Source organism: Patagioenas fasciata, chromosome 1 (assembly GCF_037038585.1).
Source record: "Patagioenas fasciata isolate bPatFas1 chromosome 1, bPatFas1.hap1, whole genome shotgun sequence".
NCBI lineage: Eukaryota > Metazoa > Chordata > Aves > Columbiformes > Columbidae > Patagioenas > Patagioenas fasciata.
In genome coordinates, this window is record NC_092520.1 from 9,665,187 (window position 1) to 9,692,373 (window position 27,187).

Below are 27,187 nucleotides of genomic sequence, written 5' to 3' on the forward strand. Positions count from 1 at the left end.
CTTTTGTAGTATGTTTTTCCCCTTAAAGGTTTTGACTCCTTTACTGTTATCTCTTCATATAGATAAATCTCTCATTCACCTCTATGGGATTTTCATTTACAAAGAGAAGTAATTTTGCAGTTCTAATTTGTTCGATATAATCTTCTTTTCAGTAATGTTCCAAGTGTTCCTGCTAACAACTATGGACGTATTTATCAATGGGAATATTCACGGTAATGAAACGAAACATGTGCCTAAATATTTGCAAGAGTTTGCAGCATGAGACACTAATCCCCAAAGGCAGGTTCTGCACATGCTCTAGTGCTTTACTCAGTGGGGAGTGAATTTAAGTATGTGTATACGTCCCCTTGATTTCAGCAGTATTGGAATGAACAAGTGACTTAAACCTTTTGCTACTCAGGAAATAATAATTTAAGTGTGTTCTTGAATTGTTTTTCTTTTTTTAAAAAAAAATCAGAGCATCGACACATTTATTGGGATGAGCACTCTCTTAGCCTTATATTTATAATCCCTGGAATATTTACAAACCGTGGCATGTTGTTACCATCCCTGGGGTATTTCTCATTATAATGGAGAGGAGTAGGGTTTTTTTTTTTGTCTAGTAAACAACCTTTTTAAAAATGATGCTGAGATTTCTCCTTAGACACATAAGTGTAGCTTTTAATAATCTATTTTGTAGATGGACTGGTAGCACCATCAGTCAGTAGAGCTTATCAGTCTCTCCCTTTCTTCCCCTATTTTCAATTGCATATGTTTTTACTTTGAACTGCTGAGGCTGAAGTTTTCTAAAGCAAATGAGGACTGTGCCCATCATATAAGTGTTCTTCGCTCTGCAAACTTGATTCACCTCCCTTTGCGAAGGTGCAAAACCCACCACGTGAGCAAGTAAGGAAAGGCCTGAGTTACATCAGCGACATGTGTCAAGAACCTCATGAGTGTAATAAGGCTAGTGCTCTGAACAGTTAGCGAACTAAATTATCTTGGAAAAAGGCTGGAAAAGAGTGTAGTATTAACATCTCCCCATGAGACTTGGGTAGGTACATGGCTAACTTGGAGTCAAGGTAAAAGTGAAAAGCAAGTGTTTTGTCTCTTCAAGTACAAAGGCAAAACACCACCGCCTGTTTTGCGATAGGTCATGCAATAGCTGTACTTAATTCTGTCATAAACTCATTAACGGGGTTCCCTGCAGTGAAGGAGCTTTGGGTAACCCCAGTGTTCTGCAGACGTGGGTTCCAGCGGAGCTGAGTCCCAGAGGGGCCTGGTTTTGTCTGCTCTTTGCACCCATCCCCTGACAGGGTGATGCTCAGCCCGCCCTCCTAACTACATGCTATAAATTTAGTGTCTGATAATAATAATATTGTGATGTAAGAGGAGTCACAGCTACTTCTTGAATGTCACTGATGTTTGGAAGCCAAGCTTAACTCCTTACAAGAAAAGAGTTTTGTTGGGATAACATTGACAGCATTGCTGCTTCCTTTTGTATATCGCTGAAGTGTTCGTAATATAGACAGAGGTCAACTGTGTTCCTTACAAAGTTCCTCTCTGGCTTTATAATTTTCTAAGACAGGTACTTTGACTCCTGTGCATGTGTTGGATGTTAAATCTCTGTTAACTTGTTTGTAAGAAAAGTTCAACAGTCATTTTTAATTTACTTCTCTGAATTTTCTTCGCTCCGAGCTGTGCCATTTTACGGTCTGTGCAGAATGGAACCGAACAGAGGCAGATGTGGAAGTATTTCTTTTCAGTACCCATGTTTTGTACACCATGTGCTCCTCTCCTAGGGCATTAATTCAGCTCATTTGACTGTGTAAATTCAGGAGAAAAATGTAGACAAGTAACATTACCATGTGTCATCTGCATGCCCTTGAACTTAGTTTTACTTTGCAAGGTCAGTGTGCAAGAGGCCATGAATTTTTTCCAGTCATGAGAAAAGTGCTTGGAATTCCAGACTTTTGGAAGTGTGCACGTATGTTTAGTAAAACTTATTTTTTTAAAGAAAAACCTCTTTTAAATTGCTAAAACTCAAAACTTTTATGTAATGCAATCTGACCGTGGAGCTGTGTCTCAGACTTAAAGAAAATGTCCTTGACTGACTTTTTATGTGGACAGTAGTGATGGTGTGGAATGGAAAGATTGAGATCTGTTCTCATATTTGTGGTAGCCACTGAAGATCCTAAAGTTCATTCTCCTGTTTCATCTTGAATAGAAAAGAGCATTTAAAAGCAACAACTGATAAACAATATGGCCTGGTAGAGCAGTGGTTGTCAAGAAATAATCTGAGTGTGAGACATTAAATGCCAATTTTACAAAACGTGTCCTTTCAACAGTTAACCCTACTTGTGAAACCACCTTTAATTAGTGTGTTTTCATAATTTAGTCTCCCAATATAAATTATTTCATCTCAAGGAAATGCAATTTCTAGAAATATCATTTAGCCCTGAGGTTCACAACATAGTTTGATTATTTTAACGTGACAGTAATATGGGAAATATTGTAAGTAATGGAACTGTGTACACAAAAGACAGAAATGCACCATTATGGTAAATTGTACTTGGTGGACTTTAAGTGCAATCTCATTTGAGATCAACTATGATACTGTAAAATACCACTCATTAGTACTTTGCTAACATTGCACAGATGGTTTATATGGCAATCAATCTGTTAGTGCGGGGAAAAAAAAGGTAATTTATCCTAAAATACACTACAGATATATTCATTTCCATTGACTCTGACAAATGCTATAGAGAGATTTATTTTCATTGACTCTAACAAATGCTTTGGGATAAGTGTTGTCCTAGCATATGTTAAAACATCAGTAGAAGACTTTACTGCAACAGCTATTGAAGTGCTGCTCTGCAATGGACATGGTGACAAATAACTGGCTGGAGAAAAGTTCCTCCCTCATTCACTTACCCCAGGGCATTTTTATGCAAGCAAAATGATAGTTTGAGGTGACGTTACTGATAGTGGAATGAAAAACGACAGCTGTTGAATGTTACCAATGCTGTGCTTTTGTCTGAAGTTCGTGCATTTGAAAGTGATGGAGAATTTTAGAGAAGCTGGATAGAAGGGCTCAGAATTGATCAGCTCCCACTCGATTCCCTCTCAGTTTGCCAGCTGGGCACGTAAGACGTTCAGGTGTCACGACAAGGGCTGGTGCTCTCCTGGGCTGTCCTCTCCAAAGGGTGGTGGTGGGATGGCTTGGGGTGGACACATCTATGCTGTTGGGTCAAGGACAACCCTGCAGTGAGCCCTGTGCATGGTACCCAGCCCTGGGCCTAATCCCTGCTTTGGTGTGGTTCTAACAGGCCTTAGTATCTCCTTAGCCCAAGGGCTCTCTCTGCTCACGCCATTGCCAGTGCTTGTCACTTTGGAGATGCCGCTTTGCTGCCCTTCCTTTCGTTACGAGCAATGTAAGGGCCATAAAATAAGACATTTCTAAGGTTTGCCTTGGAGTGTTTTTTGTTCTTCCAAGTGTTTGTGCATAGACATGTGCTTGTATCCCTTCATAAGACCATAGAATCATAGAACAGTTTGGGTTGGAAGGGACCTTCAAAGCTCATCCAGTGCCACCCCTGCCATGAGCAGGGACATCTTCACCAGATCAGGTTGCTCAGAGCCCCATCCAGCCTGGCCTGGGATGTCTCCAGGGGTGGGGCATCCACCACCTCTCTGGGCAACCTGGGACAGGGTTTCACCACCCTCACTGTAAAAAATTTCTTCCTCCTGTCTGGCCTGGATCTTCCCTCCTTTAGTTTAAAACCATTACCCCTTGTTCTATCACAACAGGCTCTGCTAAAAGGTCTGTCCCCATCTTTCATACGAGTCCCTTTTAAGAATTGAAAGGCCACAATAAGGTCTCCCCGGAGCTTTCTCTTCTCCAGGCTGAACACCCCAACTCTCCCAGCCTGTCCTCCCAGCAGAGCTGTTCCAGCCTCTGATCATTTCTGTGGCTCCTCTGGCCCCTCTCCAACTGGTCCATGTCTTTCCTGCACTGAGGGCTCCAGAGCTGGACACAGGACTCCAGGTGGGGTCTCACCAGAGTGGAGCAGAGGGGCAGAATCACCTCCCTCCACCTGCTGGCCACGCTGCTTCTGATGCAGCCTTTGTGTGAAGAAGTCCTGCCGTGCCCCTGTGAAGTTGCCAGGCAGAGACTTGTACCCATGCGGTCCCAGTCCCTGCTCACTGAAGCTCAGTGCATGTTGCCCCAGGACCTGGGTGTCTTTGCATCTTCTCCCCTCCCCAGCTTTGTTTTCTCCAGTATATCAACAGTTGTTTTTTTTTAAACTTCTGTCAAGACATAGTCTTATAATGAGTAGAAACATCCCACCAGATTTGTGCTTCTACAGCTTTATCCCCAAAGTGAGAGCTGTGCGGAGACAGGAGTCCAAGGCTTGCTGGAGTGGTGCTGGGAAGTCTGGGCCAGCCTGTGGAAGGGGGACTCTTTAGATTGATCTGAACATCTATCAGAAGGAGACTATGGGAAAGGTTGTCCGTAAGCTACGTAGAATTTCTGCGCTGTCTGCCATTAGGATGTCTCCAGTCCCACAATGCTGAATGTAGAAGTCTCCTTAAGTAGGGATTTTAGGAGAGCTCAAATAAAACAAAGCTGCTCTTATCGCCGGAATACCTAATTCAGTCCTTGTCCTGGTAGAGCTGAGAGTTCAGATTTGTCTCTATTAATTCCCTTATGGTATCTTGAGGAATTTTATTAAAGCTGTCTTTAAAAAATACTTGTGTTTCTATTTCTGATGTTCTTATCTGGTGCTACATTAAATATTTGAAAATATTAAATATTTCAAGACACGCTGATGAACCAGGGTTGCTTGAATTCTTCTTTGGCCTATTCCTATTGTAGGCAGCTTATAGTATCAAAATACTGTAGTAAATCACTTCATAATTAAATCCTTTTGTGATATCTCAGCAGTTTGAAATTCCTTTGGGTTTTCCCCACTACCACCTTTGAAGATAAGACCTGATATGTCATGTTTTCCATGATTCTGAAGTAGTTTCTGCTCAGGTGACCTAACAAGCAGATAAAAACGGTACTATTTATAGGGGAGAGAAAATACTTCAGAGTTTTATGTCTCCATTTATCCTTTATTTTTTTCTATGGAATTAGCAAAGTTTCAGTCTTTCAGAATATCCAAGAATTTATATCCAATTGGGTAACGCTGTCTTTTCATTGATCAAAACCTTTTCATCAATACATGTTTTTTAATTAAAAGGAAAAAAATCTTTGCTGCAGATTCAATACTTATTATTTTTATAAGTAAGACTGGAGAAGGCTCCTAATTTTTCTATCAAAGCTTTTCAATAAAAGACACATTTTCAAAGTAAACCAGAATAGAGCAGAATTAAATTCTGAAGGTTTTATTATTGTTATTTAGTTGCTTAATCTTTACTATTTTGTGTCTTGGATTTATTTTTGCTTAAAAGCATAAGGACCTCAGGTCAGATTCATATAGGCTTCTTATATTAAATCTGCTAGCGTTAAGCCCTCATTCTGTTTTATTGTGGTTTATCTGTGTTGTGAGTTTGGTTTTTGAAGAAGCCAAATGGTAACAATAGTCTGTGGTTTTCCCCCAGAACAGTATTTTTACATGTGCTTCTCCTTTGGTAATGTACCACAATATTGGTCAGTGTTTGAAGCAGCATTTCATTGCCCCAGTAGTGAAATAGGTGTTCTTCAAATAGCACAAAACACTGCCAGAAGCTCTGGAAGCAATCTCAGCATCGCTTTGAAGTCACAATATTTGTACATGGATACCAAGTTAAGGATCTTTTACAAGGCTCACTTTAGTTTCTTATTTTTGCAATTTAAACTAAAGCTCTTGAACACAAAGGAAGCAACAGAAATCCCCTAACACATGTCATTATTGTTTTTTTTTTTTGACAAAAGCAAGGCAGCTTGTAATTAGGGCTAAAAAGGACTTTTAATGGTGTACTAATTTATTCCTCTTCCTTGTCCTGACAGGTTTAATTGTTCCTAAGTATCAGTGAGCAGACTGATGACTAGCCCAGAACTGACCATCTCCACTGATGGTGGGACAGTGGTAACACTGTTCTTGCCATTTTGTTTTGTTTTTTCTAAGTCCTACTAGTGAATTATTCTTCCTCAGGTAACCCGTGTTTACTTAATTGTAAATAAGCCATTCAGACATTTTCTTTGGATCTAACGGATATTTTTTTCAATTCCCCTGTGATCATCCTGGCTGCAATTTAGAGGGTTTAAATCAGTTTTACTGGGTGCAATATTTGCCCTTTAAGTTGTGCTCTAACTTTATTTCTAATACATTTAAAAAAAATTAACCTAAAATTGCCTCCCTGTTTTCTGGATTCCTGGCATTTTTCTTAAAATAACTCAACACATTGAACTTTTCCATGTTGTCTCCATCAGTGTCTTCATCGTTATTTCCTTTTTCCCTTTTGCTTCAGGAAATGCATCTTTCATGTCACTCTCAGGCTGGGGAGTAGCTGATTTATACAAAGGCCAAACCTTACCAAAACCACCCCATTTTATCATTTCCAGAAGAAGTCATCTCCTTTTCTACCTCCCTGTCAGCATTTTGCTGTTGCCTCCATCAGTGTTTTATGTATTGTATATTATAAGGGCTGTGGTGTTATTCTGGTTGTGTGCTGCTCTGCTCAGTTATTCCTGAAGGAATATGGAACGGTGTTGATTATCAGTTTCACTTTTTCTAGGGGTTTAATAGCATATTTCTGCAGTAGTAATTGATTTATGGTGACTGATAAGGTGGTGTGGTATAGAAAAGCGAGGAGCTGATGTTCCTGTCTAAAAAGAAAGTCTTGGGTGCGTAGATGTGGGAAAAACCCCACATATATAATGGGAGAACAAAAGGGATTTCTCTGTGAATCAGTATAGTTGATATATTTTACTGAGTTTTATGAACTTGTCCCATGGTGAATGGACTTTTTTCCAAGTTGTGATGTCTCTGTAGCAGAAGCAAGTGCATTACAGAGGAGCAAACCAGCATCGGTGGGTGCAGCAAACGCTGTGAGTTGTGCAAAGGGACCATCTCAGGTGTGTTCTGAACTCACCTGCTGTCCCAGACCCTCTCAAACAGTCTCTCTCCTACATTAAAGCTTTACCATTACTGCAGTGAAACAGAAAATTATAGTGGTTGGTCTGAAGATATCAGTTTGCTCAAAGAAGTGATGTTTGGTTGTTCAGAAAAAACCCCAACAACCTAAAGTAACACGTTGGGTGCACATCAAGTGTGACAGCAGAAAACACCTGAGAGACACAGGTTTATGAACTGAAATGATAGTCTGTTATTTTCCTCTTGGTTTACTTCTAAAATATCTTTGTAATAGTAAAGACTAGACATTTTTCTTTTAAATATTGAAGCCCCGGTCACTGCAGAAATTGGCTGCACTCATCAGTAAAGCTGAGACCTTCCCATAGCTGGGAAGGAGGTGTTTTTCTAAAAGTTTATGGCTGGTGCTTTTATGTTACTTGATGCCTCCTCTCAGCTTGAATCCCTTTGTGTAGCTACTGACAGTATTATTTCACCTAAGAGAACTTATCCAAGTCTTATATGCTCCCCTTATTAATATGTTGAGTTTCTCTCAGTATTTCTTTTCTTCTCAAAGGGGGCTGTAATTGCCACGTAAGTGATCTCGTTAAAAACATTAATCACAGAATGGACTGGGTTGGAAAAGACCTCAGAGATCATCAAGTCCAACCCTTGGTCCAACTCCAGTCCATTGACTCGATCATGGCACTAAGTGCCATGTCCAATCTCAGTTTAAAAACCTCCAGGGCCGGTGAGTCCAGCACCTCCCTGGGCAGCCATTCCAATGCCTGACCGCTCTCTCTGCAAAGAATTGCTTTCTCATCTCCAGCCTTAATTTCCCCTGGCAGAGTTTAAGCCCATGCCCCCTTGTCCTATTGCTGACTGCAATGCCACTGATGCAAATTATTTTTAGCTGTTATTATGCGATAGGGTCATTTTGTTTGTATGAGTACAGTATCTTAAGGTATTATTTGCAAGGTGTTTATTAAAAAGAGACTTATGTGACCACAATAGTTCATTTTGATTCACCAAAACTTCAATATTTGCTTTCAGACTTTCGGCCGGATATCTGTAACATGACTAATCTATTAGGGTATCGTCCAGATTAAAACTTTGTGTATAATGGCATTGTCTTTCTGCAGGGTTTTTTGCTGTAATGTGATAGCTGGAGCCATCAGCCTGTGTTTAACACTGGTGGATACTTGCTTGAATACGTGCAACATGATCCGCTGGTCTGAATTGTAGCAACATGGGGCATGTGCTGCCTGCTCTGCTGGGTTTGGCTTTTGTCTCCGTTGTTTTCACTTCTATAGCGATTCCCCGCGGTCCATGAGCATTAAGGTCCACGTGAGGTCAACCGTACCTGGCAGATAGTGCAAATAGTGCAAATAATGACAAATACGGGGGGGGTCACATGGTGTTTCCTGTATTTAATTTAGAGGCCGGTGGTTTGTGAGCAGCCTGCGAGGATGCTGCGCATAGTTTGGTTTGTCTTTAGGTTCAGATTTGCATCCCTGAATTTTCTGCTCCCCACCTCCTTCTGTTTTCCGTTGTTTCGATAATTCCTGGCAAAGGAGCGTGTTTGGGATCTTCTGTCTCAGATTTTTGTCTTTTTCATGTTTTCCACGTATTTTATTTCACTTCTTTTAATAGGTGTGGGTTAACAAAGCTGCTTCTGTTTAACCGCCATCTGAACTTGTGTAGCGTGAGAAGGAAATTGTTCAAGCCAAGGAATAATTTCAGTAATTAATGGCTGTGAGAGCTCTTGGAGGGAATACTAAATATTTTTTTGGGGTTCCAAAAACAAGAGGTGACTCTAGGCTGATAATACGTTTTACAAAGTGGGAAGAGATGTATCCATACAGGTGACTGTAAACTCGGGGCATTTCTGTCTCCATCAGCTGATGCTAAGAAGTCATTTAATAATATTTGTTGCAGTGATAGAAGGTAGTGAGGCAGGCAGGAAGTGCTGAAAACAAGACCACAACCATCAATAAAACTGTTCGGAGTTGCAAGGCCATAGACTCCTGCTTGCACTCCGATGGAAAACTCTTGGTCTGACTGTGATAGTCCATGGCCTGTGCAGGGGGTTGTGGTGCTGGGCAGTGGGGGCTTGTTGTAGTTGCTGTTAAAATAAAGAGTGAAAAGTGAGAAAATAAAAGCGAAATCCTTTTGTTAGTTCCTTTGGATATCAGGAAAATGACTAAAATCCCTGAAAATTGTTGTATGATAAATTACTTAAAGAGGAGACTGAGGGGTGACCTCATTAATGTTTATAAATATATAAAGGGTGAGTGCCACGAGAATGGAGCCAGGCTCTTCTCAGTGGCAAACAATGATAGGACAAGGAGTAATGGGATCAAGCTGGAACACAAGAGGTTCCACTTAAATTTCAGAAGAAACTTCTGCTCAGTGAGCCTGGAACAGGCTGCTCAGGGGGGTTGTGGATTCTCCTTCCCTGGAGACATTCAAACCCGCCTGGACACATTCCTGTGCGACCTCACCTAGGCGTTCCTGCTCCAGCAGGGGGATTGGACTGGATGATCTTTCGAGGTCCCTTCCAATCCCAAACATACTGTGATACTGTGATTTCAATATTTGTGAAGCATTCCCTTAAATATGGACTGAGGTAATTTAAGGAGATAATCTATAATGTCTTCTTTATCTCTGGTGTCTTGAAGTTAGCAGAAAGAATTTTTTTGTTTCAGGATTCTTTCACTAAGATTTGCTGGGATCACTTTTTGGTTGATTGATTTGCTCTTACATGCCCTATTGGGAAAGAAAAAACCCACATATTCGGTGATGCATACCCTGATTTTATGCATTCTGGCATTATACGGAGTAGGATGTGCACTTAAGCTATTTTACAGGAAGGTCTTTGGAGACCGTTAAGGAAACAGAACAGAAATATAATGATGCCAAAACTGCTGACTTTTTAAAAAGAGTTTCCAGTGATAACAGGATTTAAACTAAAAGCAATTTAATTTCTATTACATTACTGTGATTTGCAGGAAAGAAATTTTACCTTTAGCTTAAATTTTTCTGGATTTGAATTTGTTAACCCTTTGATGTGATAACACAGTGAGCTGTGACAGTGTGTTTAGCTCTTGTTTTCAGTGTTACTGATGTAAAAGTGGTAAATTTATAGTTAGAAATAGAGGATTCCAGTGCTGTTGTATTGCTGTTGGATCGTCTCATAGCTTGTTTATGCTGTTGGGTACAACTGACATCAAGATAACGTATTTTGGTGAGTGGGGGTCTGGCCCCACAATTTGTTCCTAGTACTGCTTTTGCAGAGACTGTCTAGCAGGAGATGAGAGATGAAAAGGTGTTTTCATTTGTTTGGTTTCATTTATGCTATAATCATCCAGTATAAGTTGGGGAATGACCTATTAGAGAGCAGTGTAGGGGAAAGGGACCTGGGGGTCCTGGTGGACAGCAGGATGACCATGAGCCAGCACTGGGCCCTTGTGGCCAGGAAGGCCAATGGTACCTGGGGTGTATTAGAAGGGGCGTGGTCAGTAGGTCAGAGAGGTTCTCCTGCCCCTTTACTCTGCCCTGGTGAGACCACACCTGGAATATTGTGTCCAGTTCTGGGCCTCTCAGTTCCAGAAGCACAGGGAACTGCTGGAGAGAGTCCAGCGCAGGGCAACAAAGATGCTGAAGGGAGTGGAGCATCTCCCGTATGAGGAAAGGCTGAGGGAGCTGGGGCTCTTTAGCTGGAGAAGAGGAGACTGAGGGGTGACCTCATTCATGTTTATAAATATGTGAAGGGTGAGTGTCAGGAGGATGGAGCCAGGCTCTTCTCAGTGACAACCAATGGTAGGACAAGGGGCAATGGGTACAAACTGGAACACAAGAGGTTCCACTTAAATTTGAGAAGAAACTTCTCAGTGAGGGTGCCAGAGCCTGGCCCAGGCTGCCCAGGGAGGCTGTGGAGTCTCCTTCTCTGCAGACATTCAAACCCGCCTGGACACCTTCCTGTGTAACCTCATCTGGGTGTTCCTGCTCCGGCAGGGGGATTGCACTGGATGAGCTTTTGAGGTCCCTTCCAGTCCCTAACATTCTGTGATTCTGTGATCCATCATCTTTGACATTTAGATAGTACTTTCTCAGTATAATCCTGCTTTGAATGCCGTTTTGCTCAATTAGTTGGCACTTCATCTGTTCACACACCTTGCTTTGGGAAATCTGGAATTTTCAGGATTTTTTGTGAAACCTGAGTCAGTTTAATGGAGCAAGTATCTCACGACAAGCTGTGGGTGCATTTCACCTTTGCTGTGCTGCTTTCAAAGTGTAATCAGAAGTGCCTCCAACTGCTGGAACGTAACCAGATCATTTGATCTTGTGCACCATTCGTGGGCTGTAGATGCAGAAGACAGGACTGAGTTATGTTTTCTGAAAGAGCGATGTGTGGAGCCCTGTAATCTCAGCTAGATAAAGCTCAGTGCGTGTGCACTTCAGAGCCATACTTAATGAGATGGTTCAAAAGGCCAGCAGGTGTGCTCTGGAAAGCATAAGGAAATTGATTGAGCTCTTTGGTGTTGTGTTTGAAGATACTTGTGTTAAGTCATTTTATGCAGTTCGGTGTATTGACCAATTTCGTGATGTGCTTTTCTTCAGTTTTTCTCCTTATCACAAGAAATCCTTTGAAAGTTATTGCACTTGACCAGAGTTTGTTCATCCTTTGCTGTCAACTAAACCACACAGGTCATGCAGATGTGACTATTTATATTTTGGCTCAGTGGGCAAGTGAAGGTGAGGTGGACTCTGGTGACATTTAGGACTCATTCAGTGCTGAGAATTACTTGAACACAATATTGGGGGGTTGAAAATATAATACTTGTGAAAGTACGAGGTTTTTGAAGATCCAAATGTATAACCAGTGGCATCCTGGGGTGTTTTAAAAGGGGGGTGGTCAGTAGGTCAGAGAGGTTCTCCTTCCCCTTTACTCTGCCCTGGTGAGACCACATCTGGAATATTGTGTCCAGTTCTGGGCCCCTCAGTTCCAGAAGGACAGGGAACTGCTGGAGAGAGTCCAGTGCAGGGCAACAAAGACGCTGAAGGGAGTGGAGCATCTCCCGTATGAGGAAAGCCTGAGGGAGCTGGGGCTCTGGAGCTTGGAGAAGAGGAGACTGAGGGGTGACCTTATTAATGTTTATAAATATGTAAAGGGTGAGTGCCATGAGGATGGAGCCAGGCTCTTCTTGGTGAAAACCAATGATAGGACAAGGGGCGATGGGTTCAAACTGGAACACAAGAGGTTCCACTTAAATTTGAGAAGAAACTTCTTTTCAGTGAGGGTGCCAGAGCCTGGCCCAGGCTGCCCAGGGAGGTTGTGGAGTCTCCTTCTCTGCAGACATTCAAACCCGCCTGGACACCTTCCTGTGTAACCTCATCTGGGTGTTCCTGCTCCAGCAGGGGGATTGGACTGGATGAGCTTTTGAGGTCCCTTCCAATCCCTGACATTCTGTGATTCTGTGAACGTGGTTGCAGTTGTTTCTTCGAGTTCTTTTGTATACAGTTGTAAGTGATGTTTTTTGAATCTATCCTCATTTACAGCATCCCGTCTCCACCTTTCCCCACTGCTCTGTTCCCACTGTGTGGGCGCCATGGGCCATTGGGCACTTCACGTGGCTGCCCTGAAATGTGCCATTTTTGGGGCTGGGACAGCCCTTGTGGCAGCTGTTCCCTCCCAGCCCTCGGCTGGGATGTGGTGGGTCCCGTGGACCTTCCAGCTTCCCAGAGAAGGGTGAGGGATGTGGAGCAGACCAGCAACCAAGAAGTTGCAGAGCTGAATAGGGCAGAGGTGTAATATTAAGGATATTCTGATAATTTTAGTTGTTTTGGTACATACCGGTTCTGAAATGGCGTATTCTGTACATTAAGAGTTGGGATACTGCTGTGGTGCTAGCAACAAAATAATGCCTCTAGGCACAGGGAAACATCTGTACTAGCTTTTAAGCATTTAAGAGAATATTTAAACAATCACCAAAAGGTGTAATCTTATATTAACCTTGTTTCACTTTACTTTTGTTGTTTTAATATGATTTTTTTCTCTGTTGTGGTAGGAGTAACAGTAGCAGAAGGAATGAAAATTAATCTGGCTTCTTGTAGTACTCTCTGCTGGTGCCAAGGCTTTTTTCTGAACCTATAACTTACATGTTAAGAAGTGGGTGACAGATCCTCTAACATGCAAGTGATAGTCAGTAAAACAAACAAGACAATTTAAAAACCGTTGGGAGAATGAGGAGTATAATGTAAAGTAAACAGTTTATCCTAATCAAGTTGTAATAAAGTTCTGTACTGTGAAAAAAAAAAAAGCATCTTTTCTGGTGTGCAAGCCTTTACTGTGTAATCTTTGAAACAGAAGTACGTTAATAAGTATTTCAGTAAAACACCATTATTTTTCCACTGATATCTTTATCAGTTTTGATCTTATCTTCATTGGGTCTTAGAATCTTACGGTTTAGGGAAAGGCACTGTGAATCTAGCCAGAACAGTTTAAAATAGTGCTTCTCTTAGCTTCTGCTCAGCATGTCCTCTTTCCACTCAGTTATAGAGTCACAGGATCAAAGAATGTCCTGAGTTGGAAGGGACCCACAAGGATCATTGAGTCCAACTCCTGCCCCTGCACAGGACAACCCCACAGTTCACACCGTGTGTCTGAGGACATTGTCCAGTCTCTTCTTGAACACTGTCAGGCTTGGGGCCGTGACACCTCCCTGGGGAGCCTGTTCCAGTGTCCAGCACCCTCTGGGTGAAGAACCTCTTCCTCATGTCCAACCTGAACCTCCCCTGGCACATCTTCCTGCCATTCCCTCGGGTTCTGTCACTGGTCACCAGAGAGAAGAGCTCAGCCCTGCCCCTCCTCCTCCCCTTGTGAGGAAGCTGTAGCCGCCATGAGCTCTCCCCTCAGTCTCCTCCAGGCTGAACAAACCCAGTGACTTTAGCCACTCCTTATACGGCTTCCCCTCCAAGGACAAAATCATAGAACCATAGAACAATTTGGGTTGGAAGGGACCTTCAAAGCTCATCTAAACCAACCCCTCTGCCATGAGCAGGGACATCTTCACCCAGATCAGGTTGCTCAGAGCCCCGTCCAGCCTGGGCTGGGATGTCGCCAGGGGTGGTTCATCCACCACCTCTCTGGGCAACCTGCGACAGGGTTTCACCACCCTCAGTGTAAAAAAATTCTTCATGTCTATAAATGAGGGGCTCTAGGAATCAAAATGAGTTGCTTTATGTTGCCCAGCTGTCACCAACATCCCGCTCACCGCAGAGAAGCCGATGCCAAGCGCTCACACCAGCTGCTTTGCTGCAGAAAGGCAAAGCTGACGAGAAGGTCACCTCTGACAACAATCTGGAGTGTAGACATCCATGGTGAGAACTTCATCTTGCTAAGTCCTCCCATGGCACAGAAGCACCTGTGCCTTCTCAGGAAACTTCACTGAATAGTAACTCCGTCGCAGCATGAAGTCCTTCATTCAGCAGGTCACATAATCTCTGCTTTCGCTCCCTTCTGAACAATTCTGATTGTACATCTTTCCTAGCATGCTCACATAAAATGGTAATTGTTAAGAGCCCTTGTTACTCGGAGGAGTTAGCTGTGTCTTATGTTGACAACTGGTGTCAGCTGTGTGTTGTGGGGGCTCCTGTCAGGGACATGTGAGAGGCATTTAACTCACCAGCCTGCTTCCCCAACTCACCTTCTCAAGGGGCTCTGACTTGCAAATAAATGCATGCAGGTCACAGTGTTATTGGAAACTCTGTCCAAGTAGTGGAGTGACACAGAAACATTGATATTAAATGACATCGTATGCAGGGTGCCAGGATTTACGCGTAAACATAAATAATTATAAGCAGATTTAATTATTTTTTCTTCAATTAGAAGACACCAAAATACCATTGTATATATAAGAAACCATCTGTAGTAGGTGTCTGCTAGCCGTACATAATTTTTAATAAAAGCAATTCACAGTTTTTGAGCTCATTCTTCAATGCGTCTGTCTGCTGGCTGCAGTATTGGCTTCCCCAGCTCCTTCTGCCCCAGTTTGACCAGCAGAACTGAAGGGGAAGCGACGAGCTCAGGACGTGGATCAGGAAACTATGGAGTCTGAAGAATAACTATTTGTCCATTGTAAGTAACTTACAGTAAGACTGAACATGCTAAGGTTTTTTTAGTAATTTTAAAATCTGTTCATATAACTTACTCTAATTGTCAAACACACTGCTTAAAGTAATAGTTAAACAGTTGCAATAGTGGGAAAACCCTACCGTTTACTTCTGAATTATTAAAATAGCTTGATTATTTCTGTTCCTTTAAACCTGTCCCTTTAGTGTCTATGATAATTCCATCGTCTTCTGATACTGCTTATAATTTTCACCAGTATGAATGATTGCTGGATACGGTGGCTTTCATGACGCTGCCTTGTGCAGGATATTATGCTTGGAATATTATTTTAATACATGTGCTTTGCAGCAAAGAAATTATTTCAACAAGTGTAGACTTTTAAAGACAAATATGTCTTGCATTTCCTTTTTGGGTACAAAGGTAATATCAAACCTTGTAATTCTTCAGTGATTATGAGCTCTGGAAGGAAAAGAGGCAGGGAGAAGTCCTCATGGTGGGGATGGAATCTTGGATGATATCCGTAACATGAGCTAAGGAGTTGTGTTCAGAAGTCTAATATGAGACATCTGCACAGACTACTAAGAAAATTTATTGTTATTTTAGTATTTACTACATTTGTAATGCTCTTGTAGGATAAGTAACCAGATTTAAATTTCAGCTTACATATGGATTTAATATGTAGTGTTGTTAGCTTTTTTTTTTAGTTTTCATTTGCAAAGTTATATTTCAAATTCTGCATTGTCAGAGTATCCTAATCTGAACAGTTCGCAGCTACTTCCCATTTATTCATCAAAGTTTTAAAGATGGGGGGGTCCAAATTGTGCTGGTTGACTTGGCAGCGTTGTTAGGAGGTTGCTGTGTGTGCCAGGCTCTGATTTGATCTCAGCTTAAGCTGCTGTAGGTGGGTGTGAACCCCAGGCTGCCCACTCCTTCTCCACTTCAGTCCTTGGGAGGGGAAAATAGTGTCTTTCATATGGATCGAGTGTGGGTTTGTATTTCTGTGCCTCTCTGTGCCAGCAGAATGCAAATGGTAATAATCAGAAAGAAAACAAAGGTGCTGAAGAGGAGGAGCAGTGATTATGTAAATTGACATTGTCTGAAAGTAATTAACGAAGCTTCAGCCTGAACAAGGAAAACAGCCCCATGGTGAGCAAACCTGCACAGCAAGAGGTGCAGGTGTCATGAAGAACTCATCAGCTCATAGTAGTATCACAGTGACCCAATCTTAGACTTTAAATGTAGATTTAAAGGGTAGATTTTTAAATTTGGTTCAATACCGTGTAGTGGTATAATACAAAACCCTTGCATGTGTTGGTGATGAATATCCTGCACTCTGTAGCCTATAGTAGCAATAAATATATATATACACGTGTATATATATAATTATATATATACATGTGTGTATATATATATATACATGTGTGTATATATATATATATATGAACATTTTAAGTGATAGTAGTTTCACAGGTTATTTGTAGTTGTGAAATGAATGAATATGTAAAACATCAACAAAGTCCTTTATAGCATTTTAGCATTTTGGGGGTCCAGATTCAATTAATGGGCATGTTTCAGGTATGTTGGAAATATTTTACTTTGACATTACACAGAGAATTTAAAGAAATGTGGAGAAGATCATATATTTTAAAGCTATTCCTGATGCGATTTAGGATAAAGCTGGAGTTACATGTGGAACAAATGCTAAAGTGTACTTTTGTTATCATTTAAAGTTTCTTGAGAGTGTGTGTGTAGGTTTGGTGTTACATTCAGAAGCATTGCCTGTTATTTAGCGTGTTATTGATATTAAGTCATTTTATTTTGTCTGTTTTTTTTCCCTCCAGTCTGAACGCATGTAGTATTATTCCTGAATGGATGATAATATTATTCCTTAATAAAAATATACACTTATCAAAGCTGGATTAGGAACACCTTTGTACAACTTGAGGGTGATGAAAACACCACCAGAGAAAAGTTGCAGTTCTCCAGAAATGGGCAATTTAAGTAGAGGAAATTTGTAGCTGAAATCACACTGATAAGAAAGCCATGAATGCTAAAGGAATGGAAAAATGAGGCAAGGCAGCAAATTAGCTCATGGAAAAGATATGATAAAACCAGAAGTAAAAATTACCGTTGGTACTTACAAGATAGATTTGGGAATTGAACAAGAATTAGATGATTTGAGATTGTTGCACTTTGTAACTGCAGAATAATTAAAACTAATTTGTTGATTGTAGATACCATGAATAGTTCTATTAAGCTCAAAGAGATGTATGCTAGGGAAGGTAAAAGAACTGCTAAATCCCTAAAGAAATACCTAAAATACCCCAAACCAAAACAACCTAACACAAAATCAACCTTAATTATAGATACATGAAAGAGCATGTTATTTTTGTCAAATTAATTTGAACAGAATTATGTGAGTGCACACTACACAGTCTAGGAGGGTTAATAATTGGGATATTTTAGTCATTGGAAGTTACTGGGAATATTTGCATCTGTAAAAAGAGTGGTGAATGCAAGTGCTCACAAGATAAATTTATTGTTCAGGATGGCAAATCAGCTTTTGAATCCTCTTTGCATTCCAAATTTTACTCCAGCATCTATTTCTTGATTGAATTTCAGCTTTATTACTTTGGTATTATTCTAAGCTATTTATTATTGCATTAGGGCATAATGTATATCTAGAATTGTTGCGTTATGTGCCGTTCTTTGTTCCAAGCAGCTGGACATTTTTCTGCTTTGTGTAAATTTATCATCGATATAGAAAAATCACTAGCAAACAGATATGTCTTCTTAATAATAATAATGGGAAAATGCTTATTTTCTTAATGGAGTCGAGTACAGTTCTATGTGGAGTCTGCATGCACATGTGCTTTGCTGGGCTGCGCTGGGATCTGGGACTTCCAGGAATGGAGGCTTCGCTGGACAACCCATTCCAGTGCCTGACTGCCCTCACAATCAAGAAGTTGGATTTAAATTCTTGGATTTAAACAGCATTTCATGTATTTCCACTTAGAATCGTAGAACCATTTCAGTTGGAAGAGACCCTCAGGATCATCAAGTCCAACCATAACCTAACTCTAGCACTAAACCATGTCCCTAAGAACCTTGTCTATGCTTCTTTTAAACCCCTCCAGGGATGGTGACTCCACCACTTCCCTGGACAGCCTGTTCCAATGCCTGACAACCCTTTCTGTGAAGAATTTTTTACTAATATAATAGAATCTTTTTGGTTGGAAGAGACCATCAGGATCATTGAGTCCAGAACTTGTGCGGATTTCCTCCTTTCCTGCTACTTGGTACCACGGAGAAGAGTCCAGCTTGGTCTTTTAAATTCCTCCCACCAAGTATTTATTTATACACATGGCTAAAATCCCCCCTGGGACTGTTCTTCTCCAGACTAAACAACCCCAGTTATCTCAACCGCTCCTCCAAGACCTTGATCATCTTTGTGGTCCTTTGCTGGACTCTCTCTGGCACATCTTTATATTTTCAGTCTCATGAAATCTGTTCTTCTCAAGGATATTGCCCATGAAACATTAACTGTAGTAATTCACTTTGTGTACAGTGTTTCTGGTGAGACAGTGGTTAAGAACATACTCCCCCAATTTTTGCTTCTCTCCCTAATTTCAGAACACCTGTTGTTGGGAAGGGGAAGGAGTTTTATTTGGTTTTATTAGGAGATCTCTGAAATATTTTATCAAATGCCGTACATTCCTACACCAGTCTTTAGCGCAATTAGCCTTGTCTGAGGTAGAGAGAGTTTATATCTGAAAGGCAGAGAAACTTCAGCTATTTCAGTTCCTAAGTGCCTGAGCACCGTGAAGATTCCATGTGACCGAGTGACTCCATGGCATCACTAATCAGGGATTGAATTGTTCTCGTGTCCTGCTTTATTCCTATTTACCTCCTGCTTCTCAGACAGACAACCTGGGTATTAAAACAGAGCTGGACGTACGCTTTTACTGACTGATAAATACTTTGGATTCATTTTGTGAAGGATTTTCTAAATTCCCTGCTTTGAAATGCTCTGTCTTAGAAGGTTTTCTAGTTCACAAGCAATAGGATGCCTCTTTGGTTCGCATATTTTTCATATGAAAAGTTTTCATTAGTCAAATTCTTGACTTTAAAAAGTTGTAGAGACATTTTCTTTCTGGGTGTTGGAAAAAACATAATCAATGTAACTGCAAATATTCCCTGAACTATTCCTGTGAATTATAAAATCTACCAAACGGCTGTTAGTTATTCTCTTAAAACACAATAAGTCAAGGTTTCAGAAGTTGTCCAAGCGCAGGTTCAGCCAGGCAGGGCTAATGTAGCGAGACTTGCCCTGCTGGGAACGTGCTGGGTTGCTCAAGAGGCCTCCAAAAACAAAGCAAATCTAGGAAACAAAAAAGCCCCCAAACCTCCAACTTCTGAATATTAAAGTCATGGTTGGGGGGCTTAAAGCTGAGCTATGTCAGGAAATGGGAAATGAACCGAAAATGCGTCAATGTCACGTTTAATACTTTTCTTGTTGTTTGTAAACCGAGGATTTACCATGTCTCACGGCAAAAATCACCTCCTGTAGGCACTAATCGCTGAAGCTGTTAATTTTTCCTTTTTTGGTCAGAATTCAAATAGCAGGTTGGAAGGGAGCTCAAGGATCATCTGGTCCAACGTTTCTTAACAAAAGCAGTATCTAGACAGGATGGCCCAACACCCTGTCCAGCTGTATCAAAAATAGCGTGGTCAGCAGGACAAGGGCAGTGATCCTTCCCCTGTACTCTGCATTGGGGAGGCCACACCTGGAGTATTGTGTTCAGTTCTGGGCCCCTCAGTTCAGGAAAGAGATTGAAGTGATGGAGCAGATCCAGAGAAGAGGAACAAGACTGGTGGAGGGACTTGAGCACAAGACCTATGGGAGAGGCTGAGGGAGCTGGGCTTGTTTAGTCTGGAGAAGAGGAGGCTTAGAGGTGAGCTCAGCACTCTCTAGAACTACCTGAAGGGCAGTTCTAGCCAGGTGGGGATTGGCCTCTTCTCCCAGGCAGTCAGCAATAGGACAAGGGGGCATGGGCTTCAACTCTGCCAGGGGAAATTGAGGCTGGAGATGAGAAAGCAATTCTTTGCAGAGAGAGTGGTCAGGCATTGGAATGGCTGCCCAGGGAGGTGCTGGACTCACCGTCCCTGGAGGTTTTTAAACTGAGATTGGACATGGCACTCAGTGCCATGGTCTAGTCAATGGAGTGGAGTTGGACCAAGGGTTGGACTTGATGATCTCCGAGGTCTTTTCCAACCCAGTCAGTTCTGTGATTCTGTGAATCTTAAAATTGTCCAATGCTGGGGAATCCACCATTCCCCTGGGAGATTATTCCAATGGCTGATTGTTCTCATTGTGAAAAATTTCCCTCTTGTGTCCAATTAGAATCTCTCCAGGAGTAACTTGTTCACATTGCCCCTGGTCTTTTCCATGAAAATACATCTAAATGTTATTTTCAGAATATAAAGATGATGCTCCTCCACCTTGATTCTGATGCTGTGTCTTGGTGATCAGTGGAGCCATGTTCACTGACTTCAGTTAATTTTTGGGCATTTCGTTTTAGTTATTCTACTGAGTTACAATAACTTATAAATGAGCTGTATTTGAAGCATCCTGTCTTTCAGATCTATGTACCCCTTTTAAATTGTAGGTTATGCACATGTTACCCTGAATGTCCCTGTCCTGAGCAATAGGTTCGATAGTGTTATCCAACCAGATGCGCAAGGAAGACAAAAAGAAAAAGCTTAATTTGAATACACCTTACAATACAGAAAAAAATAAAAACTTGACTTTTTAGAAGTAATTTTAGACTATTTGTTGTGAATCAGTCTGAGTATTTTGTTCCAGGTAGCTTTGCATTCAAGCGATACATTGGTTTGAGTTTTCTCCTGCTCTTTTCTTCCTCTTGTAATTATTGCTAAGCCAGATCAATATATATATTTCTTTTTTAATTCAGGAAAGAGCAATCCTCCCAAATAATTTGATGTCACTGTAGCCCTAAGGTACTGTGCTTACTTTCTATGTATATATATTTTTGTGTGTGCTGTTTTTCCCTAGTTAGATACTATTTGAAATGCGAAGGTGTCAGTGTGGCAGCCTAACAGAATGACGCTTTACAGCTGATAATTGAGCGTCGACTTGGAGACCTGGGAGTACCAGAAGGTACAGAGGAATGTTGCAGATGTGTCCCCATTGCTCGGTGTCAGAGCTGTCTGCAAGCTGTGTGTCAAAGTGGTGAAAAGTTCCAGAAACGAGCCCAAAATAGCTCTTCTCCAACGTGATACACTATAAAATAGCTCTTATTTGCTCCTTTAGAAAGGCGTAGTAAGGTACTGCTGTTTCGTTTGACAATTACTCTTTTATACGTCAGTCTCAAGTGTTGGAGGCAGCGAGCTCTCCTCAAGAGCTTCAGAAAGGTTGTTTCGTGGCTCCATTTCAATAAGTTTGCTTTGCTGTGGTTAACATAATAGGGAAAAGGGGGGACGAAACTTGACAAGTCCTTTTTTGAGAAAACAAATGAAGGGTGCTAAAGTGCTTAACTGCGTGTGTATGTGGAATTTGTGAACTAGAAAATCAAGGGGTTTAATTATCTCTTTTCTTCTTCCATGCTCTTCTGAGACTGGTGGGTGCTTCCCACCTTGCCTCAGTTGCCTTCTACATTTGCCAATTGTAATCATTTAATCATCATCAAACAATGGTGCTTTAACATGAATCTATATAATCTCTTGTTTAATAACACATACTAGTGTTTCTTTTGATCTTATCAGACCAGAGATTGCTTGAGGCTCACTGGCAGAAAAAAGCAGGAGCCCCCTAAGAGCTGAACAGCAGCTGAATTGGCCAAATGCCCAGGAAGGACCTGAAATTTGTCTACATTTTCATGAAGCCTGTCAATTTTGAACAGCAGCAGCAGCAGCAATGTTGCATTGCTGCACAGGTTACTTAATTACAACTAGAAGAATAATCATGTGGATGACCAAGGTTATGACGAGTTTTTGCGAATACTGTTGATAGCTCAAGAAATTCTCCCCAAATATGGTGTGTTTCAAGTAGTGAAGAGCACCAGGTGATACGACGGTTTTGATTTACTATAAAAATACGGTAAAACATTGCATAACTGGGAATGTCCAGAGGGGGATCAGATTTTAAGGGGCTGAACATCATAAAAAGTGGCACCTATGTTCACATAAAGTATTTGTGTATCTTGTGTGATTAATCAGAAAGATTCTGTGATTTCCATCCCGTTTAACTACTAGAAGATTATAGAAAGTGTTATGCTATTTCACCAGATATTTAATGATTGGAAAATAAGAGCATATCAATCTTATACAGACAGTTCGCAATTAGGACGCTACAGTCTACATTAACGTAACGTGCATGTAGAAAAGATGTATTCCATGCACATTTATTTCCGTGATCTTGGAGTATCTTATTTCCATGACATTAACCTGCGTATCTTATTTCCAGTTTTTATTTAGAAACATTTTTGTTAGAAGGGAGCTTGTTTAAGAGAGAATCTTAGTGATAAGAACTGTAGAAAACATTTTTGTTGGAGCAATAACATGCCTTGAAATAAGGAACCACAAGCAATAGTTGACAAATTTCTATGATTTGCACCAATATATAATTATACTCCTGTTTGTGTAGCTCTGTGGATTTATGGTTAAAGGTGGAGTTCTTTAGACCAATTGATATGTATGGAAAGAACAGAGTGGCTTTTAGGCACAGAACATCATTCCTCATGGCTGAAGTTAGGGGTAAATATAAAGAATGGGTTATGTACTCAGAAGTCTGCTGGAGCATCTTCTTTCATCCCTGGTAATGTTAGCTGCTATCAACAAATATATTCCAACTACCACACTACTATTCAATTAGGTAAATAAAGGTAAAACGCTGTTTATAATCTCTATCAGCAAAAGTATTTAAAAGTAGTCATTTGAGAAGTTGCTATTATTTCCATTACTATAATTACTATCTCCGTTACTATCTCCATTACTAGTTCCGTTACTGTGGCCATACTTGCAGAAATTAATTAGTGATTGATTTAAAAAATGTATACTACTAAGTCCACTTTCTGTTGTTGTTTTGTTGTTTTTTTTTTTTTTTTTTTTAACTTTTGGAAGAAACCAGCTCAAGTAATATTTATTAAAGGGACTTCTTTTAACTGGATTTTTAATTTCCCATTAAGTTTCCTCATACAGACCCTGGCTGACGGTTCTGTGTTCTGTAGCACGCAGCCTTCAGGACTCTTTTATCCTGGGGTGTAGATACAGCTCTCACATGAACTGTAAAGTGGTTGATGAAGATGGTGTTGGTTTTCAGGCCTCATGAATATGCCTGAAGTCAAGTGTTGATGTGCTGGAGGTCGAAACAGCCCGAGGTCTCCTGGGAGCTGGCGCTGACACTGTTTGGTGTTGAACTGTAGCCGTGACACCCAAATTGCTTCTGTGAGCTGAAATCACCGATCTGTCCCTGTTTCCTCCTCCTGTCTTAATTTACGTAGCCTACATGTATCTTCTGTGCTGCTTCTTTTTAATTACAAGGTCAATGTTGCTTTATCAGAGGCTTGAGTCTTACTCTTTGTTCTGACTGATGGGAGAACCAGCACCCTCTCATCTGTGACTTTTTTTACCCCAGGACACCTGACTACAGAATATTCAGAATACACAAGACTTGAGAGCAGTTTTAATAGTTTATTAATGTTTTTTTTCCTTTCTCTGCTCCAGGATTTCTATCTGTGGATCTGACTGCAAGAGAAAGTCTGCAAGCTGCTGCTGCTGGTGCTAGTGGGGCTGCCGGTGTTACTGGGGCTATGGGTGCTTGTGGGGCTGCTGGTGCTACTGGGGGTGCTGGTGTTACTGGGGCTATGGGTGCTAGTGGGGCTGCTGGGGCTGCTGGTGTTACTGGGGCTATGGGTGCTAGTGGGGCTGCTGGTGCTACTGGGGCTGGTGCTGCTGGGGCTGCTGGTGTTACTGGTGCTGCTGGGGCTGCTGGTGTTACTGGGGCGGCTGGTGCTGCTGGGGCTGCTGGTGTTTGTTATTGGGGCTGCTGGTGCTACTGGGGCTGCTGGTAGCTGCTTTCACCGAGAGCTTTTTCTTTTGTGCTCAGAACTGGGAACTGCTGAATGCTGTGGTTTATATGAGGGCTGAGCTTTCTTGGAAAAAAAAGAAATTGGCTTTGTCAGCCAAGCAAGATCTGGAAAAAGTACCTCTTCAGTTTTCTTAGCTACTCTCCTCTTTATTTGCTAAGGTTTAGTACAGTAAAGTATAAAACAGTCAATTAAATTACAGCACTCACCTTATACACCAAATATGCTAACCAGACCTAGAGAACAGGAATTTTTCCTAGTAATCTGTGTACCTCTCTATAAAAATATTGAAGTATTTAGGTTGTATCATTCTCATTAAAAGAAACATAGGTTGTCTGCTTGTTGTGCCTGTGTCTGCAGCTGGAAAGTTTCAAGGTCTGTGCGTCGCCAAGCACAATTTGTTGACCTTGTGTCGTAAATCAAAAAGTGATGGACTGTGCAAGAAAAATCCCAAAGGAGGTTTCCTGCTCACTGGATTTTAAGGCTTAAGTTCACACAGTGTTTAGAATTATATTTGTGTAGCCTTTTTCAGTATAGTTATTTTACAATCTAAAATAGGTGTTACATATTGTGCTGAGGGTGGTACAAAAGAATTCTTGAAAATGGGGAAAAGTTGAAACAAAAGGCTTATTTTGAAAGTAGCTTAATTTTGGAGTGTGGTGACCATTTTCCTTCTGTTTCTTGGTGCTATGGCTGGGCTTTCCGCCTTGGGCTGTGCATTTTGTGTAGAACCATCCGGTTTAGCTGCATGTCTTGTCCTTCAGTGGTGTAAATGTTGGGAGAGAGAGTGTCAAACGTGCGTGAGCGTTGCTAGGAGGTGTTTGCCTCTATGGATTTCAAACCCCTCTGGTAAAGGAGACTCCATGGTCTCACAGGCAGCTTGTTGTGGTTTATCGGGACCCTGCAGAGAGAGCTCTTCCTAATATCTACGTTGTCTTTGTTGTAGATTTAGCTCTGTCCTCCTCCTGTACTTGATGAGACAGATTTATCAGTATACGATGATTATTTGAAAATAGTTGTTGTGTTTGTCACTAGCTGCCTCTTTTTAGTTTAAGCAGTTTCGCAGCAGTTGTGGGTTGCACGCCTCTTGTTTTCATCGCACTCTTCTGGGCTGCCTTGTTGTGTCTGTGCTTTTCTTCAATAGTACTGCCCAGCACCATGCACTCACAGAGTGGCTGGGGCTGGAAGGGACCTCTGGAGATCATCCAGTCCAACCCACCTGCTAAAGCAGGTTCACCAGAGCAGATCACACAGGAATGTGTCCAGGTGGGTTTGAATGTCTCCAGAGAAGGAGACTCCACAGCCTCTCTGGGCAGCCTGGTCCAGGCTCTGGCACCTCAAAGTAAAGAAGTTTCTCCTCATGTTCAGATGGAACCTCCTGTGCTTCAGTCTGTGCCTGTTGCTCCTCTTCAACAGGGTGTTGCTAGCACCAGGTTATTAGTGTAATACACTCCTCTGCTTCTAAAAGAGTCCACAATGCTATTTTTACAGCACTTTCCGCAGCTTCACATTGCTGATGCCTTTTTATTTGTGTTCTGCAGTATTTGTTATACTCTTGTACTGCCCGTGCGGTTGTTTCTTCTCCTGTTTTTTGTGTACGTAACTTCTCTGCCGAACGCTTCATACTTATTTTTACTGAATTTCATCTTGTTAACTGTGGGCAATTCAGGCACTTTGCATGAGGACCTGGCCTCTGAAGGATTTTGTGAATTTGTGATATCTCTGGTCCATCATTCAAATCATTACTGAAGAGCAAAACCCCTTTGGTGACCTCAGTTAAAATGCCTTTTAGTTTGATAATGAACTGCTAACTATTGTAGTTTTCTCCTGTAGTGTTCTTGAGCAGCTCTGTGCCCACTTCAATAACATACGCAATTGCCTCTAAGGTTCATTAAAGTTCAGATAAATTGCACCTGCTCTTTTTTTTTTATTTCCCCCCAGATAACTCTCTTTTTTCCATTTCTTACTTAATTTTCAATATTATTGCTCAGACTGTGAAGGCATCTTGTCCCTTCTGTCTCCAGAAATGACATCCAAAGAATTGACGATTGTCATTTGAGTGACTAAATATGGTTTGAACTTCGGAGGGTTAGGGCAGATCTTTTGAAGTAGAGCTTGAGTTTAAATACATCTGTTTTTGCTGTGCATTTGAATTGAAATAAATCGTTGTCCTCACCTTACCCTATTGATTTAATATAAAATTATTTCAGATGTTCTCACTTGTGATGCAAAATAATAAAATACACTAGTACTGGTGAAGGAAAAATAAAATGGGTAATTTACACAGCGAACATTATAATGTCTCCTGTGACCTAATTTTAAGTCGCATTCCAGAGGTCTTAGAACAGGGAAATAGTCTCATTGTAAGGTTTGTTATTTTCTTTCTGAAATCTATTGTAACCTTTTCCTATTAAAATTTTTATCACACTTTCTGATCTGTATCAGCACACAGCAGCCTACTATTCCATGTGTTTATGACCTTCAAATAACGCCCTGCAGCCAGCATTTCCATTTCTTTTCACTTAAGCTGCCCATATCCTATCACGATCAGAACTTCTTCAACCCTTGAAAATAAGTGCAAGTGTTTTCTAGAACACTTGCAATTTATCTGTAAGGTTTTTGCCTCCTGAATGCAGATATGAATATGGGCCTGTAGATCTGGAACAAAACAGTGTTTTCTCACTCTTGAGCTTTATGTGGCAAAGACGGCACGGCTTAAGGCAGGGTATGAATATAAAGCATGGTTTAGCTGTTCCTGAAGCAGGTGTATGTACAAGCATATGACCTGCAGAGTTTGCTCATTGACTCTTGTGTGGTCACACTGATAATCTAGAGCAATTACGGATTATTCCAAGTGACTTTAAGGTAAACTACAAGAAAGGATGCTCTTGTTTAGGAATAGAATT

At 41.2% G+C, this 27,187-nt stretch overlaps 1 protein-coding gene across 3 annotated transcripts in view; it reads left to right on the plus strand.

Moving 5' to 3' along the window:
- Nucleotides 1–27,187, plus strand: part of TMEM135 (transmembrane protein 135) — a 179,304-nt gene that overhangs the window by 92,287 nt on the left and 59,830 nt on the right. The gene's annotated exons all lie outside the window — the stretch shown is intronic.